Source organism: Mauremys reevesii, unplaced genomic scaffold (genome assembly GCF_016161935.1).
Source record: "Mauremys reevesii isolate NIE-2019 unplaced genomic scaffold, ASM1616193v1 Contig35, whole genome shotgun sequence".
In the NCBI taxonomy this organism is placed as follows: Eukaryota; Metazoa; Chordata; order Testudines; family Geoemydidae; genus Mauremys; species Mauremys reevesii.
Window position 1 is genome coordinate 58,921 of NW_024100846.1, and position 18,808 is coordinate 77,728.

Sequence of the window (18,808 nt, forward strand, 5' to 3'; positions counted from 1 at the left end):
TGGCACGCATAGCTGCTTTCTAAACAATTGACCTGGGTTCAATTCCCAGCCAATACAAAGATGTGACATTCTTTCTACTGGGAATTGGTTTAATTTCAGTCACATTGTACCAGTTTATCACTGAAATCAGAGAATCAATGTCCTGCAGGTCATTGAACACACAGTGGAGGAAGAAAGGGGTGGGACTATACAATGAGCTGTTGGAGTTATCCTGGTATTACAATGTTTGGTTGATTTAAAAAAAAATTCTTTACTTCCCTCTCCATTTTAGACTCAGAGCCTTTAAGGTCAGAAGGGACCAGTGTGATCATCTAGTCCAACCTGCTGCACCTTGGAGGCCAAAACACCCCACCCACCCACTCCTGTAACAGACCAGGGAGGGGAGGCAGCTCTGTGCACTGCCCCTACCCCAGGCAGCACATGGAGGCCCTCTGCTCCCCTCCCCAATGGGTGTGCAGAGATGTGCCAGCAGCTGTAAGGTGGCTCCCTGCCCACTCTGCCTCCGTCCCTCCGTGCCGCTCCCAGAAGTGGTTGGCACGTCCCAGCATTCCCTGGGGTGGGGGGAGTGTCTCCATTCACTGCCTCTGCCCTGAGTACCAACTCCGCAGCCCCCATTGGCCAGGAACTTCAGCCAATGGGAGCACTGGGGGCAGCACCTGCAGGCAGCGGCACACAGAGACCCCCCTGGCATGGCCCACCTAGGACCTGCTGCCAGAGGGTTGTGTGTACCAGTCACTTTGGGAGCTGCAGTGCCCGGGGTAAGCGCCACCCCTCCTGCACTCCAACCCCCTCCCCCAGCGCAGAGCCAGCACCACGCACCCAAATTTCCTCCCAGAGCTTTGCTTGTCTTCCTTTCACCCGAACCGTCATCCTTCTCCTGGGCTGCAAGTAGCCATCCCTGGGAAGCCAAGAGGCAGGCACAGGATTCAACCTCCCAGCAGCCAACCGCACCTCCCCCGGCTTTGCAGAACGACTGGTGACGCTCTACTAACCCCACTTAGCCGCACTGAGGCGCTTAGCTTCTGCCCTGCCTTCCTCAGCTCGACTTTCCTCTTTTGTCCCATACCCGCCTCACTTTCTCCTTTGGCAAGTCACGCAGAGGAGGCAGCAGGAAGAGCCGGCCGCCATAGGCCAATCTCCAAGGGCAGAGGAGACCAAGCCACAAGACTTCAAAAGGTGACTGGCCAAGGTCCTCTAGCTTTCCCCTGCTGATGCCAAGGCTTTTTCCCAGCTCATTTCACCACCCTCTATCCTGCAGGGGTTGAGTTTATCGCAGGTGTTACCCAAAATTGGGCCAGCAAGTAAGCGTAGGGAGGACTAATGACCCACCAGAGCTTGGCAGAAAGCAGCACGTTTATTATATTGATAGCTAAGCTCAAAAGAAGAAGCGGGGGGGGGGGTGTCACACTAACACTTGCATACTCATGCTCCCAGGATAGGCACGGCACTGGAGATGTCAGGATTCTGCAAGGTAAGTGTCCCAAAGTGCAGCTATGGATGGTGCGATGAAGGTAAGTCTCCCTGAGACACAATGAAATACAACGCAAAGAACCACTGGCCAGGCGGTCCGGGCAAAGGGCATTCACTGGTGGTACAAGCTTGTGAGTGCTCTCCTGAGCCCAGGGCCCCTTCCCCTTTTAAGGGCCTGCACCTAATGGCCTGCGACTAGAGATGACTTGGCTGAATCTGGTGGGTCACACTCCACCTTGGGCAGTGTCCATGCTCTGGGTGTGTGATGGCTGCCTAATTAGCGTCCCAGACACCTTGTCTACCTGGGAGCTCTTCTGCTCTTCAACCAGCCCATTCATCCCAAAAGCATTCCAGGGGGGAGCAGGAGGGGAAAAGCCACTTCACAGGCATTCAGAGAGGGAGAGGAGACAAAAGTGGGAGCAGGGGAAGTATAACAGACCTTCTGAGCATAGAAATCACTGCTGCTCCTACAACAGCAGGGACAGGCCAGTAGGAGCTGGGAAAGTTTGAAGCTGGCGCTGGGAGGGACCTGAACACGCGGGGCACAACGGCTCCTGCGTGTAACGTTTGTTGGGTGGGCAGCTGAGTGTAGCTGATTGCCGGAGTTCAGGGCTGCACCCCGGGGTGTTGAGCAGGTGTCCGTGCTCAGGTTGGCCTTGCTATGCTGGTTTCTGGGAAGTTTGGGGTCACCAGTCTCCCTAAAAAGAGGGGAGCCAGGCCAGAAAAGGAGGCTTTCAAAACTCTGGTACCAATTGGCAGTGGGACTGCCCCTGTGAAGAGCCGCTGCAGCCCCGCCAGGGAGAGCCGGTCTCTCTTTATGCAGCCCCACTCCGCGATTCCTCAGGACAAGGGTGGTGCTCAAAGATCTGTGCCCTGTGTTTTAACCTCCATGTGAAGCGAGCAGTGCAAATAACCCTCACTGCATCAGCTCAGTTCCAGGCTCCACCTCCACCCGCTCAGGCGAGATGGTGCAGAGGAGCCCCTGGGTGGCTGTGGGCCTGGGGAGGGTGGCTTTTGATTTTTCGGCCTGACCGCTACGGGCAGCAAGGCCAAAAGTCAGATGGCCGACTCTCCCGTCCACCACGCTCATCAGGAGCCCTTAGTCGACAGGCTCGGAGAATGCGGGCGGCGTCCCCCACTACCTCTCGCATGCAAAGCGAGCGCTCTGCCGCTTGAGCTAATTCCCCGCAGCTGGCCTGACTCTCAGGCACCGGGCAAAAAAAGGCAAGGGCTCTGTGGCCTTAAGCAGAACACAGCCTGAAATGGGGGCGGGGCACTACCCAGAGCTGGGGAAGGGGGTCCGAGTCCCAGCCACGCTCCTCTGCACAAACACCAACGCTCCCTCCCTGGAGTGTGTCTGGGCTGAGAGTTAGCCCCTGAAACAAGCACCAAGCTTCAGAAGACAACGCAGGGATAGATCACTTGATGATTGCCTGCTCTGGCCATTGCCTCTGAAGCACCTGGCATCGATTACTGTCAGAAGACGTGATAGTGGCCTAGATGGACCATCGGTCTCACCCAGGAGGGCCGTTCCTGTCTTCACCACTTTCCTCTAACCCAAGCAAAGCCAGGAGCAGGCCCAGCTCAGCAACTCTAGCAGACTCCCTGGCCCCTGGCCCAACATACAGCAAAACGACCCTGCCTCCGCCAGGATAGACAGCCACCGACTCCCTCTTCCAGACCAACGCAGCCCTTCCCCGCTTTGGCTGTCTCCAAGCTGTCTGCGTGCTCTGCTCTGCTCTGCTCCACGGCTGCCATGCTGCCTGAGATCAGGAGGCTGCGAGGTCTCACGGTCTCAGCTGAGCTGGTATCGCGTGCCACCCCGCCCATCTCCTCATTCCCTTCATGGACCCCTGGGATGTGAGTAATTCTGTATTTGAGTGGCTCTCCCTCCCGGCCAATGAGCTTGGCGTAGACTAGCAGGGAGGGAGGAGGAAAGGGATTGTGCTCCAGTGAGAGCTCAGAAAGAAAGGTGCAGGTCCCCCACTAGAGCCCAGCCCAGCAGAGCACAGCAGAGCAGAGCAGGCTGGAGAATGTGTGTCTGGGTCTGACTACTTCTCCCATGCTCTTCCATTTGAGCTAACTTCCCCCAGCTGTCTCCAGCCTCCCAGTCAGCGCAAGGGGGAGAAGGGCCGGGGAGGAAGAGCTTTGTGCTCTGCAACGGCTGGCCTTTTGGGAGGCCAAGCGGGGAGAGGGATGGAGGCCACTGGAGGAGCTGAGCCGGCTGACTGTCCATGGCTTCTAAAAGAAGGGCAAGAGAAGGTCCTGGGGCTGCCTTGCCGCTGGAGAATGCGGGCATTGATCCCGCTGCCTCTCGCATGCAAAGCGAGCGCTCTACCACTTGAGCTAATTCCCCTACCTTAGTAGGTGGTGTCTCGATCCATCCATTCGATAATGGAGGCCACATCGTTCTCCGCGCCAGCCGGTGACTCCTTCCAAAAGGGTCAGGCAAGAGCGGGCTTGCCATTGGTTGGCTAGCTCAGTTGGTTAAAGCATGGTGCTAATAACGCCAAGGTCATGGGTTCAAGCCCCATGCTGGCCACTCCAGGTGTAGGAGGGAGAGGGTGGCTTCTGCTCTTCTGGCTGACTGCTAGGGGTGGCAGGGGCCAGGAGCAGGCAAGAGCCCTGCTGGGCGCAGGCGCTGGGCAGGACCAAGGTCCTGACACCTTCCTTGGGCTCCCCTCCCTGGGCTCCTCGCTCCACCTGCTGCCTGAAAGGAACTTGGAGACGGGTGAGCCCGGCCGGCTGCCTTCCAGGCTCATAGGAGGCCAGGCTTGAGCTGCCTGCCCGCGAAGCCAAAATCTCAGGCCTGCCGGCTCGCCCCCATTGTCCACAGAGGGTTGACCTGATGGCCCGAATTCTTGCTGGCTGCCAGCTCCACCCAAATAGACCCGATGCTGGATCACGCTCCCCAGCCCAAGCCACAGAGGAAGGCTTAATACTCGTCACCCCAACCTAGGGGAGAGGCTTCACACTCCGCCGGTGCAGGGTGACCTTTGGGACTTCCCTGGACACCATCCTCCCACCGCCCACAGCCAGACCCCCCCAAGCCCACCCCTCCGACAGGTAGGAGCAGGAGGACCACTCCGCCCAGGGGCACCACCACTCGAATTCAGCTTCACTTGCTTTCTCTTCTACCCCTTTCCTCCCAAGTTATGCGCGCCTCACGGGAGCCGGCCCTGGGAAGACGCAGGCACGGCACTCTGACTGGCGCAAGCCAAACGCCCACACCGAGAGTTTAGCACGGGCTCTTGAGGCACTGGAGGGACCCCATGCAGACGCACTGACAGAGCTAAGCTTTACGGCCAAGGGCCCTACCTGTGCAGAAAGCCAACTTGCTTGTGAAAAAGACGCCTCTTTCGGCTCCCCTTCCAAACTTCCAAATGCCTCCAAATGGGAAAACACACACACTGAAACACCCAAACGGTCCTAACGCTGGGGCCAGGCGAAAAAGAAAAGCAAGGAAAAGATTTCTAAATGGCCACCCTGCCAGAGTCGTACAGCTCCGCAAGTGAAACCCATGGGAGGGACATTACACAGAAAAGGGGAATGGAAAGCTGCCCAAATTGAGATGCTGTGGAAAGGTACAGCCCTACTCTTGCATGAGCTGGGGTTGTTGATATCCTTGCTGGTGTGGAAAGGCAGAGGTGGTTTTGAAGTTCTTCAAATTGTTGTTAGTGTTGCAATTGCTCACCCTAAGCTTATGCCATTAGATCTTTTTCATGGTGTATTTTGTTTCTGAGGGCTTGTCTACATTTGCAAGTTGCAGCGCTGGTGGAGGCTTTCCAGCGCTGCAATTATTCTTTGTCCACACTTGCAAGGCACATCCAGCGCTGCAACTCCCTGGCTGCAGCGCTGGCTGTGCACCCGTTGGGGTATAAGGAATGCAGCGCTGGTGATCCAGCGCTGCTCAGCAGGTGTGGACACACACCAGCGCTTTAATTGTCCTCCAGGGAATAAGGAGATATCCCAGAATTCCTGTTCAGCCACTCTGCTCATCAGTTTGCACTCTACTGCTCTGGCCTCAGGTGACCCGCCCTTTAAGTGCCCCGGGAATTTTAAAAATCCCCTTCCTGTTTGCTGCAGCCAGGTGTGGAGTGCAATCAGTTAATCTTTCCAGGTGACCATGCCTCCACGCGGCAAACGAGCCCCAGCATGGAGCAATGGAGACTTGCTGGACCTCATCAGTGTTTGGGGCAGGAAGCTGTGCAGTCCCAGCTGTAGGAATTATGATATCTTTGAGCAGGTATCAAGGTCCATGCTGGATAGGGGCCATGATTGGGACGCGCTGCAATGCAGGGTGAAAGTTAAGGAGCTGCGGAGTGCCTATTACAAAGCCCGCGAGGGGAACCGCCGATCCGGCGCTGCCCCCACGACCTGCCGTTTTTACAGGGAGATGGACGCGATACTTGGGGGTGACCCCACTGCCAATCCGAGGACCACGATGGACACTTCTGAGCACGGTGGGGGACAGGAGCAGAAGGAGGAGGAGGAGGTGGGGGGCGTGGAAACCGCGAGTGAAGCTCCTGGGATGGGGGAAGACACCCCAGAGTCCCAGGAGGCATGCAGCCAGGAGCTCTTCTCAAGCCAGGAGGATGGAAGCCAATCGCAGCAGCCAGCAGTTGCTGAAGGACAAACAGAGGAGCAAGTTACCGGTAAGCGTCTTTTATTTTCAGGGTGGAAATGTTTCGGGAGAGGGGGGGGTTAGGGCTGCATACATGCATGCCTAGATGTGGAATAGCCCCTTGATGTGGTCTATCACGTCGCGGTAATCGGCTGCAGTAATCTCCTCAAAAGTTTCAGCCAGATCGTGGGCAATGTGCCTGCGCAGGTTTATAGGGAGAGCCACGGTGGTCCTTGTCCCAGTCAGGCTAACGCGTCCGCGCCACTGTGCCGCGAGGGGTGGGGGGACCATTGCTGCACACAGGCAAGCTGCATAGGGGCCAGGGCGGAATCCGCATTGCTGTAGAAGACCTTCCCGCTCTTCCCTAGTGACCCGCAGCAGGGAGATATCTTCCAGGAGTAACTCCTGTGGAAAATTTTGGGAGACTGTTTAGTGCAGATCCCCCATGTAGCTGTTTGCTGTCCCCAACGCACAGAAACCCCTGCACAGCCCTGAAGCAATCTCAGTACCCCTGTCATAAATAGTTAGTTAAGGGTTAAGTTTCCACCTGTAAAGGGTTAACACATAGTACCTGGTGAACACCTGACCTGAGGACCAATCAGGGAAGAGAATTTAAAATTCCTAGGAGGGAACTTTTTCTCTCTGTTCATGTGTGTGTTGTTCTTAGCCGTTTGGAGTTACAAGGGTCCAGATGTTTAATCAAGTCTTCTGCAAGTTTCCATCTTTCTGAACTAATTTTTTCTAGTCAGGATAGTGAGTATTAGAAAGGTACTTTGTGTCCTCATCTAATAATCCTATGTTTGCAATTCTGTGTGTTCGTTATTGATTATTCTTAATTCTGCCTGTATTGTTTGTACTGAGAAGGAGAGAAGATTCTCTCCAGAAATTAGTAAGGTTATACCCTATGAATGTCCAGGTTGGATTCATAGAGATTGTGTATTTTCTTGTTTTTCTTTTAATAAATTCTTTCTATAAAGATTTGATTAAATCCCTTCTACTGTGGATACAGGGGGAGGGGGCTAAGAAACTCTCTCGGTGGTGAGACAAGCTTATCTCCGGGCAGAGAGGGGAGGGAGGAGACGGGGAGGTTTCTCCCTCTGTGAGTTGATCTGTGTTTCCCCAGGGAACGTCTTTGGAAAGAGGAGGGGGAAAACAGGGGTGTCCCGGCCCACGTAAATTGACCGGGTGGTGGCAGCAAAAAAGAGACCTACCCTAGGATTTTAGGGTGGGGGGGGGATACATGCTGGTCCTCAACTTGAAACCCCCCAGTTTCAAGTGAGGGTGAGACCATGACAACCCCTTACTCACCATTTCCTGTCTCCTATTGTGTTATGTGTGGTCTTATTTGGTATGGGAAAAGAATGCTAAAGTGAACACTGAAAACTCCTTCAGTGTGTGGGAATTACTGTTTGGATGAGATAATTAACAATGCTACCCTGTTAAATGTTGCCATTTTTGCCTTCAAGAAGTGACCTTGACTGCTGGACTGCCCAGATCTACCACAGCACAGAGACTACAGAATCTGAAGAAAAAGCTTCGAAAAACCAGGGAAGACATGCTGAAAACAGTTATTGATCACTCTGCTCAAGAGAGTAAACAGCTGCAGGAGTGGAGAGAAAGGGAAAGCAGGATCCGCCAGAGGGACAGCAGGATCCACCAGAGACATTGGCGGAGAAACGCTGTGGCAAAGAGGAAAAGCACAGACCTGCTGCTAGGCATCCTGGCGCGCCAAGCGGACTCTCTCCAGGCACTCGTAGCTATGCAGGCAGAGCAGTCCCGTGCTGCCCCACAGCCCCCCCGTCCCAAATTTTATTCTCTTCTGCCCCAATGTTAGCTCCAAACCCCCTTCCCCAGCATCCAGGTTCTTACCACCACCAGCTGCCTCCAACACCTGTACATTCACCAACCAGCCCTGAGAACTACGACCCTTACCCTCTGCACTCAATCCCCATCACCATGCAGTATATGCACCCTGAAGTGCAGCAGCCATTGCACAGCACTGCAGACAGGACATATACAAACTTGGGACTGTACAGTTCACCCACCCACCCCCCTGCCCTAGGTTTCTGAAATGTTGTGTGTGTCTGTCAATGATGTATTTTTCTATTCAATAAAATAAATCTTGGCTTTGAAAACAGTCTTTATTATTGCATAGTGAAAGATACCTTATCCCAGTAAAGAAACAGTCACTGGAAATCATGTTAGGGATAATAGAATCCTAACAGTGTAACCACTGCACTTCACTCCCATGCAAGGCAGCAAACATTACTGTTGGCTTTCAGCCTCAAATTCTTCCCTCAAGGCATCCCTAATCCTTGTAGCCCTGTGCTGGGCTTCTCTAATAGCCCTGCTCTCTGGCTGTGCAAATTCATCCTCCAGGACTTGAACCTCGGTGGTCCATGCCTCACTGAATGTTTCACCCTTCCCTTCACAAATATTATGGAGGGTACAGCATGCGGATATAACCGCGGGGATGCTGCTTTCCCCCAAGTCTAGCTTCCCATACAAGGACTGCCAGCGTGCTTTTAAACGCCCAAAAGCACACTCCACAGTCATTCGGCACCGGCTCAACCTGTAGTTGAACCGGTCCTTGCTCCTGTCAAGCTTCCTGTATAGGGTTTCATGAGCCAAGGCAGTAACGGGTAAGCGGGTCTCCAAGGATCACAATGGGCATTTCGACGTTCCCTACTGTGATCTTCCTGTCTGGGAAATAAGTCCCTGCCTGCATCTTCCTGAACAGGCCACTGTTCCGAAAGATGCGTGCATCATGCACCTTTCCAGGCCAGCCTGTGTAAATGTCAATGAAACGCTCGCGGTGATCCACAAGCGCCTGGAGAACCATAGAGAAATACCCTTCCGATTAACGTACTCTGATGCTAGGTGGGGTGCCAGAATAGGAATATGCGTCCCATCTATTGCCCCTCCACAGTTAGGGAAAGCCATTTGTGCAAAGCCATCCACAATGTCCTGCACGTTCCCCAGAGTCACGGTCCTTCTTAGCAGGATGCGATTAATTGCCCTGCAAACTTGCATCAACACGATTCCAACGGTCAACCTTCCCACTCCAAACTGGTTCCCGACCGACCGGTAGCTGTCTGGAGTTGCCAGCTTCCAGATTGCAATAGCCACCCGCTTTTCCACCATCAGGGCAGCTCTCAATCTTGTGTCCTTGCGCCGCAGGGTGGGGGCGAGCTCAGCACACAGTCCCATGGAAGTGGCTTTTCTCATACGAAAGTTCTGCAGCCACTGCTTGTCATCCCAGACTTCCATGACAATGTGATCCCACCACTCAGTGCTTGTTTTCCGAGCCCAAAAGCGGCATTCAATGGTGCTGAGCATTTCCGTGAATGCCACAAGCACTGTAGTGTCACGCGCAGGCGACTCGATATCATCGATATCATCGTCGGACTCCTCACTGTCACTTTGGAGCTGAAGGAATAGCTCAACTGCCAAACGTGTTGTGCTGACGACACTCATCATCACAGTCCTCAGCAGCTCGGGCTCCATTTCTAACAGAAATCGCGATTCACAGACAGAGAGTAAAAAACAGAAAGAGACTCACAATGGCGCCAAACGTGGCCGGAAAGACTGTGAATTCTGGGATGTGAAGCGATGCACCACGGGGCGTTGGCACAGGAAGCGGAATGAGCCACACACTTCCTTCCCCTTCCCACAATACTCAGCGCCAAAATGGGACGAGGTGCTCTGTGGGATAGCTGCCCACAATGCATCTCTCAATACAGCGCTGGAAATGCTGCAAGTGTGGCCACACTGCAGCGCTGGTAGCTGTCAGTGTGGCCACACTCCAGCACTGGCCCTACACAGCTGCATGACCAGCGCTGTAACTCCCAGCACTGCAACTTGTAAGTGTAGCCAAGCCCTTTGGAGGGTAACATTCTGCTGCCAACATGGAAGGACATCGGTGCAGGCCCAACAGAGACCCAGCTCGTCCTTGTGCCAAGCTTTCCTGGCCAGTTACCGCCATAAGCTACGAACCCAAGCTGCAAACTCAAGTCACAAACTCAAGCTATCTTCAGGACTGGTAACTATGCAGCAGCTGCAGAACATCTGATGGGTGTGTGTGTGTATAGGTATTAGGTATAATGTGTGTGTGTAAGGATTAACATATTAGTTATTGGTCATAAATCACACTGTTATCATAATAAATGTGGCGTCTTTGTCTTGCCCCCTGAAAAGCTCCTGTGTAGCTTTGTCTGTCCAACACTTGTGGCTTGTCCGGGCAGGCTCCAAGCAGGGGACACCAGGTGCTGCAGGGCGGCTGCCCCCCAACGCCACAGCCGGGTGGCCAGAAGCAGCAGCAGCAGCAGCGGGGTCGTAGGAGGCGGGGCGCTGCCATGCGGGGCCCACGTCCCGCTCTCTGGGGTTCCACTCCCTCTGGGGCTACCCTGCCCCAGCTCCTCAGCCTCCTGCCGGGACAGTCCCCCAGCTCTGCCCTCCCAGGTCCCAGCTGGTCCTGGAGGTGGGAGCCCTGGCTGGAGGGACCCTGGGCTGAGGCCCGGCCCAGGAGCCCCACTGCTTACCCCAACCCTGCCAGCACCGGACCAGCTGGAGGTGAGGGGGGAGTGGGCAGAGTCAGCACTGGTAGGTGGGAGCCCAGGGCCGGGGCAGCAGGGGGTGTGAGTGCGGTGGGGTGGGGGGGAGAGCCCAGCAGGGGGTGTAGGGGGGGCCAGACAGCCCAGGGCTGGGGTGGGGGGCACCCAAAATTTTTTTTTGCTTGGGGCAGCAGAAAGCCTGGAGCCAGCCCTGCAGGTGGGCTGGAAGCCCCCATGCTGTTGTCCTGCCGGGGATCTCAAAGCCAGGTACTTGCCTCAGGTAAAGGAGCTTCCAGAGGACAAGCTGCCCCCTACACAGAGAGGGATGAAAGTACCTGACAAAGCCCACGATTGAACCAAGGACCTTAAGTTTTTCAAGCTAATGCTCACCCCACTGAGCTACTTTGGCAGCTGCATAGGGCTGCTGTGGTTTGATGCTTCTCTGGCCGGGAGGTTTTTGCAGCAGTTGCACACAAAAAGGACGTCATTGTGAGCGGCCCATGAACACAAGACTCGCTTTTGCCTGCCTTGCTCAGCTTGACTTGCTGCCTCACCCCGTTCCTGCCCTAGTGCCCGGGTTGACCTGGTGGTGGAAGGGGACGGGGGGCCAGTGGCGCGGGGAGGAAGTTGAGCTGGATCCTGAGCTAGACTAGACCCTGGCGGTGAGAGTCTGGCCACCACTTGCCGCCCCACCCTGGTGTCCTGGCTTCCCCCACTGGGCGTCATTTCTGGAGGGAAGTGGGGCTTCTGCCTCCCCTCCCCGATTTTCACACCGCAGAGGAGTGTGAACAGGAAAACGAACGGCTGCTCCACACGCCCACCGGAGGAACCCGACTCCCTTAGCTGCTCCCCCTGCTCCCCCCCAGCTGTGCTACTGAGTGGAAGCGTCCTGTGCCCATCACACAGAGGTCGATTAATCAAAACCCTCTTCTGCCAGCACCAGGCCTCCTGCTTCTTACACTGGGCCTGCAAGCGAGGGGGTGGCTGGCACAGCGCCAAGAGTCTAACCTCTGAGGCAGGAGGCGGCTGACGCCCGCAGCCTGCTGGGGAGCTCCCAGAAGTTATTAAGGGACAGAGACTCCTCAATGCCCTTAGTGACAAGGGTTTGGGGGTCACCGAGGCCAGTAAGGGGGTCATTATGTCAGCCCTATAACCCTGGGTGTCAGGTCACTGTGCAGCTTTGATCTAGAGCTCGGATCCCAACAACCAACCAGCAGCCCACAGCTTCCCCCTGGGTCTGCCCCACCTGGTTCCTCCTTACAGGCCGACCTCACCCCCCTTCCAGCCCCGGATTCACCCCCTAATCATCCTACTGCCACTCAGAGCCACAGATGTGGAGGTGCTGAAGGAGGGAGGGGTGACTCTAGGGTGGGGTTCTTCTCTAAAGATGGCTGGCAGAAAGGTGGTGCTCAGCTCTGTCCGTTGCCTCGCTGCCAGGGGATGCAGACGTTTCTGTAAGGCCATTAAATGGGGTATTTGGCTTCTGAGTGAATGTGAGGAATGTGCAATCCTGAGAGGGAATTTCCATTCCACCTTCCAGTGTTCTTCAGTGGCCTAATGGATAAGGCATTGGCTTCCTAAGCCAGAGATTGTGGGTTCAAGTCCCATCCGGGGTGGAAAAACTCCTTTCTTCTTGTATATTGCAAAGAAGCCTTGGTGTTATTTTCACCAAGGAAGCTGGGAGATGTTTGAACCCAAAGTACTGGATCTTGGGAACAAACCCCCAGAAATGGCATCTTCTACTTGACAAACACTTTCTAGACCCATCAGTAGCAAATCCTTAATACTAGTGTTTATCTGTATAGAATAGAAGGAAGGGGAGTGTTTACTCCGACACCTCAGTGAGTGAAACAGACAGAAAGAGCAAGGCTGTCCTGAGAGAGAATGGATCTGTCTGGAGACAAAGCAGAACCTGAGAATGAGCAACAGTGTGAAAAGAAGAACTTTAAATGTGTGTTAGGTGTTAGTTAGGTTGGTCTGACAAATTTCAAGAAAATACCAATGCTCGTAGAGTGATGCGGACACTGGCTGCTTCTGGTCTTTTACTGAGAATTTATTGAGAAATATTTTCCTTAACTATGTTATGGAATATTGGGTGGGCTATGAAGGCACCATTCCTCCTGCTTTCGCCCTTCGAGACAACACGGCTACATGGCATGCGGCCAATGCTCACCTTCCAGTCAACTAGAAGACAACACAGACAGGGATGGCAGCAGGGCAGACTGGAGCTCCACGGAGATGGTGGGACCAGCCCACCATACACAAGGCTGAGCCAGCAAGTGCGGTGTGTGCTTCACTGTGTCCCTACTCACTGCACGTGGTGGTGGAGGGCAGTTACTGAGTTTGGGTGGTCTGGCAAATTTAGGGCTTGGCTACACTTGCAGATGTAGAGCGCTGGGAGTGAAACCACAGCAGGGAAACCGCTGCCGTGTGTTCACACTGACAGCTGCAAGTGCACTGGAGTGGCCACATTAGCAGCTCTGGCAATGCCACAGAGAGCAGTGCAGTGTGGTAGCTATCCCAGTGTACAAGTGGCTGCAACGTGCTTTTCAAATGGGGGATGGGGATGGAGTGTGACAGGGAGTGTGTTGTGTGTACGTGGGGGGAGCGGCAGTGTGTTTGGGGGGCTGACAGTGTCTCAGCATGCTGTCTTGTGTGTTCGGACAGCAGCAGACCCCCCCTCTCTCACACACACTCACAACAGCACCATTCCACACTAATGGTTGCTTTGTCCCAGAGCAGATAAGCAGCCGGCTGTCAGAAACGGAGCTTTGAAAGGGGATATCCGCATGCCTGCAGCCGATTTCAAAACACTGACCAGAGTGGGCACTTGACTTCAGGGGATTATGGGCCATTTCCTGATGCCAAATGTAGTGCAATGATGCAACACGTCATCCACACTGATGCCAGGGCATTTCAGCAGGACTCAGCAAGCTTTATACTTCTCATGGAGGTGGATTACCAGGAGCGCTCCACCTGCAGAGCCCAGGTGCTCCATGTGCCTTGCGAGTGTGGACACCTCAGGAGTTAGGGCACCCGGGGCTGCTTTAATGGGCTCTAACTTGCAAGTGTAGCCAAGCCCCTAGACTATGTCACTTGTGTGACTTACTTGTGCTATTGTAATAAATACAATAGACGTGCAATGGTCAGAAATTGCACCAGCAGAAAAGTATATTGCAGGGAAACCATAAGGAAATTAAGAGTTTAAATTCTCCTCCACATGTCCCACGTCTCACTAAAATGAATCCAACTCACAGGTCACATGGGGAGAAGTATCAGTGTCAGGATGCTACATTGTTAGCATAGTAAATGAAGCTGCAAAATAAATGATGTTTAAATGACCTCACTCTATTTTTTACAATCCGGTGTTAAGATGTAATAGATACAGATGTGCACCTGGCAGGGTCGCTTGGAGGACGAAGCCTTTATGCTTCCATCCCCCACCACTGTCAAGTTTTAGCCAATTAGGACAAGTCAGCAAATAAGAACAACCTCAGGTCTTAGTAACTGCTCCAGGTAGCAAAGTCCTACAGGGAGCAGTTTCTGGCACTACACCAGCCAACAGTCCCTTACATGACCCAGTCCCGTGAGGGTCACCGATGGGCAGAGAAGGCAGCATGAGCTGGTCCCATGGTGTAATGGGCAGCACTCAGGACTCTGAATCCTGCAATCTGAGTTCAAATCTCAATAGGACCTTGTGTTAGCTTGTGGTAAAGCCCTGGAGCTCACAGTGCTCAACTTCCCTGCCTCCAGCTGTGCAAGAACCAATCTTTCCCCTCCTGCTGGGTGACTCAGGCTGTGGTGGGTCAGGGCTCTGGTACTGGTCCCTGAGGGTGAGGATTATCACAGCTTCATCTGGTGCCCACAACTTTGTGCTTTCCCTATTGCCCACCTGGCACTTGAAGAAAGGAGTGTCAGGGCCAGGCTTCATAGTCAGGGCTAGGCAGGAGGGAGGCAGAGTCCCAGGCTGGAGCCCAGCACCTCTCCTCCTCTGGGCACCTAGAGCAGAGGCGGCTGGTGCTGACAGCTCCAAGGGAAGGCTTAAAAGCTGCAGGGCAAAAGGAGAGCAGGACCATGCCTATGCGTGGCCAGCAGACAGCCACAGAGACACCCAGCCAGCCTGCTCCCTGCTATGCCAAACCCCCACTGAAGACGTGCTTAATCCACTTGCTGATCAGGAGGAAAACTTGTCAAAATCTGTGTGCGAGGAGAACCCGCTTGGCTCGGAAGGAGAGAGGAAAAAGAGCGAGTGAAAAAAATAACCACCGAGAAGCAAGCGAAAAGAACGTGAAAGGCAGAGAAAGAAATAAAGGGAGAGAAAAAAGCATTAGAAAAAGAAGGAAAGAAAGCAAGAGCATGAAAGGTAGAGGGGAAAAAAGAAAGCAAGAACATACAAGCTAGAGAAGGAAAGGAATGAAAAAGAACGAATGAACCACAAGCGCTAGTTGAAGCTGGAATGGGACAGTCAGAGAAAGGACAGACTGACCCGTTAAGTAAGGTTGAACCCCAGATTTTTCATGTTGGGGGAACAGGCCCCCCCCATTTCCATCCAGGCCCTGCTTGGAGGGACCATCCATAGGTGCCTATTGGCACCCCCATGCTCCGAGGAGGGGGCAAGCCCCTCCCATACCCTCCCCTTGGGACACGGGCTCTCCCCAATCCCAACCCCCTTCCTGCACGCTCCTGGGAATGGGGGGGAAGGTGGGGGGTAGGTGTGTGCTGAGCAGCACCGTGGGTGTCTCTCTCTGGGGCGAAGGAAGAGGATATTTTTAGTACCAGAAGGAAAGAGCAGGTGGCGGGGGCGTTTGTGGAGCCGGGGCGCACACCAGAGAGAGGAGGAACTGAACACAGCCCAGCGTGAGCCCAGTGCCAGTTGGAGCTGAGATGCCCGTACCTGGAGGACCATCTCCAGAACCTACCTTGATGGTGCCGTCCATCACCGCTCCCACATGGAGCTTCCCACCTAGACCTGCCTGGACGAGGTGAGGTGGTGCATTGGCAAAGGGGGCGGTGTGTGTGTGTGTGTGTGTGTGTGTGTGTGTGTGTCTCATTTTGGGAAGTGAAGTCAAACTGCTGGGGCTGGTTTCCTATTGGTGTGACCGATTTTTGCAAAGCTTTCCCCCCCCCGCCATCTTCTTTTGGCACTAGGGCTTTCTGCGCTGCCGTTGACAAGGGCAGCGGCACAAGGGGCTCAGGGTGGAGAATCAGGGAGCCAGGGGGAGAAAGGGTGCACGGGGGTGTGTGTGTCACAAGGATAAGAATCACATTTAGCCCATGCACGGCAATGGTGGTGCACTCACGCACTGCCACAGCTTCTAGTATCACGACTATTTATCTGTACAACAGCAGCACCTACAGAGACCGGGGCAGAATCAAGGCCCCCGTTGGGCCAGGCACTGCCCAGACACAGCAAGATACAGGCCATGCCCCAGAGAGTTTACAGGCTCCATATCCAAAAAGTGGGAGGAGAAACTGAGGCCCAGGGTCAAACAGCAGCACTGAGAGTAGAACCCAGGAGTCCTGACTCCTCCTGCTCTAACCATTAGACCCCACTCTGCTCCCAGAGTTGGGGACAGAACCCAGGAGTCCTGGCTCCCCAAAGGGGCGGGAGTGGGGTCTAGTGGTTAGAGGAAAGGAAGATGGGTGTCAGGACTCCTAGGTTCCAGTCCCAGCGCTGGGGTTAGAGTAGAGTCTCGTAGCTTAGCACAGGTGGGGCTGGGAGCCAGGACTCCTGGCAGGGGCTGGCAGGGGGCGGCTGGGGGCAGGGGCTGGCTGCGGGTAGCTGCGGGCAGGGGGTGGCTGTGGCTGGCTGGGGGCAGGGGGTGGCTGTGGCAGGGGTGGCAGGGGCGGCTGCGGGCAGGGGCTGGCTGCGGGCAGGGAAGGCGCAGACACTCACACGGGGCAGGGGCTGGGGAGGGCTGGCTGGGGCTGGCTGCGGGTGGCTGGGGGCAGGGGGTGGCTGGGGGCAGGGGCTGGCTGGATGTGGCTGGGGGCAGGGGCTGGCTGCGGGTGGCTGTGGGCAGGGGGTGGCTGGGGGCAGGGGCTGGCTGGGGGTGGCTGGGGGTGGCTGGGGCAGGGGCGGCTGGGGGCAGGGGCTGGCAGGGGCAGGGGCAGGGAAGGCGGGGAGGGGCTGGCAGGGGCAGGGGCTGGCAGGGGCGGCTGGGGCAGGGGCGGCTGGGAAGAGGCTGGCAGGGGCAGGGGCTGGCTGGGACTGGCTGTGGGCAGGGGCTGGCAGGGGCAGGGGCTGGCAGGGGCTCGCTGGGGGCAGGGGCTGGCTGCGGGTGGCTGTGGGCAGGGGTGGCTGGGGGTGGCTGGGGCAGGGGTGGCTGGGGTGGCTGGGGCAGGGGTGGCTGCGGGTGGCTGTGGGCAGAGCAGGGGCGGCTGTGGGAGGGCTGGCTGGGACTGGCTGTGGGCAGGGGCTGGCTGGGGCAGGGGTGGCTGCGGGCAGGGGCAGGGAAGGCGGGGAGGGGCTGGCAGGGGGCAGCTGGGGCAGAGGCGGCTGTGGCAGGAAGGCGGGAGGGCTGGCAGGGGCGGCTGGGGGCAGGGTGAGCGGGGAGGGCTGGCAGGGGAGGGGCTGTGGCAGGGAAGGCGGGGAGGCGCAGACACTCACACGGGGGCAGGGGCTGGGAGGGGCTGGCTGGGGCTGGCTGCGGGTGGCTGTGGGCAGGGGCGGCTGTGGGCAGGGGTGGCTGGGGGCTGGCTGGGGGCAGGGGTGGCTGTGGCAGGAAGGCGGGGAGGGGCTGGCAGGGGCTGGCTGGGGCAGGGAAGGCGGGGGAGGGGAAGGTGGGGGAGGGGCGCAGACCCTCACACGGGGGGGGGGGGCTGGGAGCAGCCGGGGACTCACAGGGCAGCAGCAGCAGGAGCCCCAGGGCCAGAGGTCCGAGCAGCAGGAGCAGCAACAGGGCCAGGAGGCAGCTCACGTGGCTCTCGCAGCGCAGCGCCCCCCGGCGGCCGGGAGGAGGAATTACACCCTTCCCGGCCAGAGCCCTTCACAGCTTCCCTCGCAGGGCAGCCAGTTAACAAGCGGTTCTAAAACCGCTTCTCAATTTAACACCCGGTTCGTGTGAACCGGTGCGACCCGGCTCCAGCTCACCCCTGCCTCTAGGTCAGAACCAGTCTCAGCCAGGGTCAGGCCCTGGAAGCCCAGCCCCCTCTGTCGCCACGGCTATGTCTATTGGTCTCCTGGAAAGGTCCATTCTCATGGGTAGCTGTCCAGTGGCAGTGAGTTCCACAGGCCTCGGCACATGCTGTGTGGGGCAGGAAGTCCTTGTGTTGGGAGCAGTGGGAGTGAACTGTGTGCGGTTGTGTCTCTGAGCACAATTGTGAATATTCTGGGGTTTGTGTGTGATTGTGAGTGTGGCTGGGGATGTGATTGTTTTTCTTTTTGGGGGTTGGGCTAGCATGCCCCTCTGGGTGTGTTGAGTGTGTGTTCTTGGGATTGTGTGAGTCCCTTTGTGCATCAATGTGTGTGTGTTTGTGTGTGTGTGTGTGTCACTTGCTGCAGGATACAAAATCCTGCAAAGCAACCACACACACAGAGCGGGGCTCAGCCCCACCAGCAGGGGGCAGCAGGGACACACACGTCTCTCCTGGGCCAGCTTGGACAATTTCCCATCACGACCCGCCACAGTGCTGGTGCCCCCCACACGGGGGTGAGCAGTGACTGGGCAGGGGGGGCTGATATGCTGGATTCAGAAGGAAGCACTTTGCAACATCAGTCAAGGCCCTTAGCAGAGCTGGGACACAGACCCAGTGACCCCTGCACCACCCTGGGAGGGGAGTGGGGTCTAGTGGTCAGAGCAGGGAGGGGTCTGGGCACCAGGATCCCTAGGAGTGGAGGGGGTCTAGAGCAGGGGGACTGGGAGCCAGGACTCCTGGGTTCCATAGGGGAGGCTGTTTGTTTCCTGGGCTCCCCTCCCTAGAGATCTCAGCCCAGCCCCCTAGTAGAGAGTGAGTGGCAGCGGGGGAAGTTGCTCTCCCACTTCACAAACATGATTCAATTCCCGCCCCCCTTCCATGGGCTGTGACATTACAGAGCCGCCCCCCTCCCCAAGGCTGAAAGTAGAAGCCCCGCCCTACCAGAGAAGGGTGGGGTCTATACGTAGCTCAGTGGCAATCACTGCCCCGAAGTGACTCCGGTGCAGGCACCCACAGCACGAAC

At 56.2% G+C, this 18,808-nt stretch overlaps 2 non-coding genes across 2 annotated transcripts; one reads left to right on the forward strand and one right to left on the reverse strand.

Moving 5' to 3' along the window:
• Nucleotides 1–3,753: 3,753 nt before the first annotated feature.
• On the reverse strand, nt 3,754–3,826 carry TRNAA-UGC. Its single transcript has one exon. It is a non-coding gene; the product is annotated as a tRNA-Ala (tRNA).
• Nucleotides 3,827–3,938: 112 nt separating this feature from the next.
• TRNAI-AAU lies at nt 3,939–4,012 on the forward strand. The gene has a single exon. It is a non-coding gene; the product is annotated as a tRNA-Ile (tRNA).
• The last annotated feature ends 14,796 nt before the right edge of the window (nt 4,013–18,808 follow it).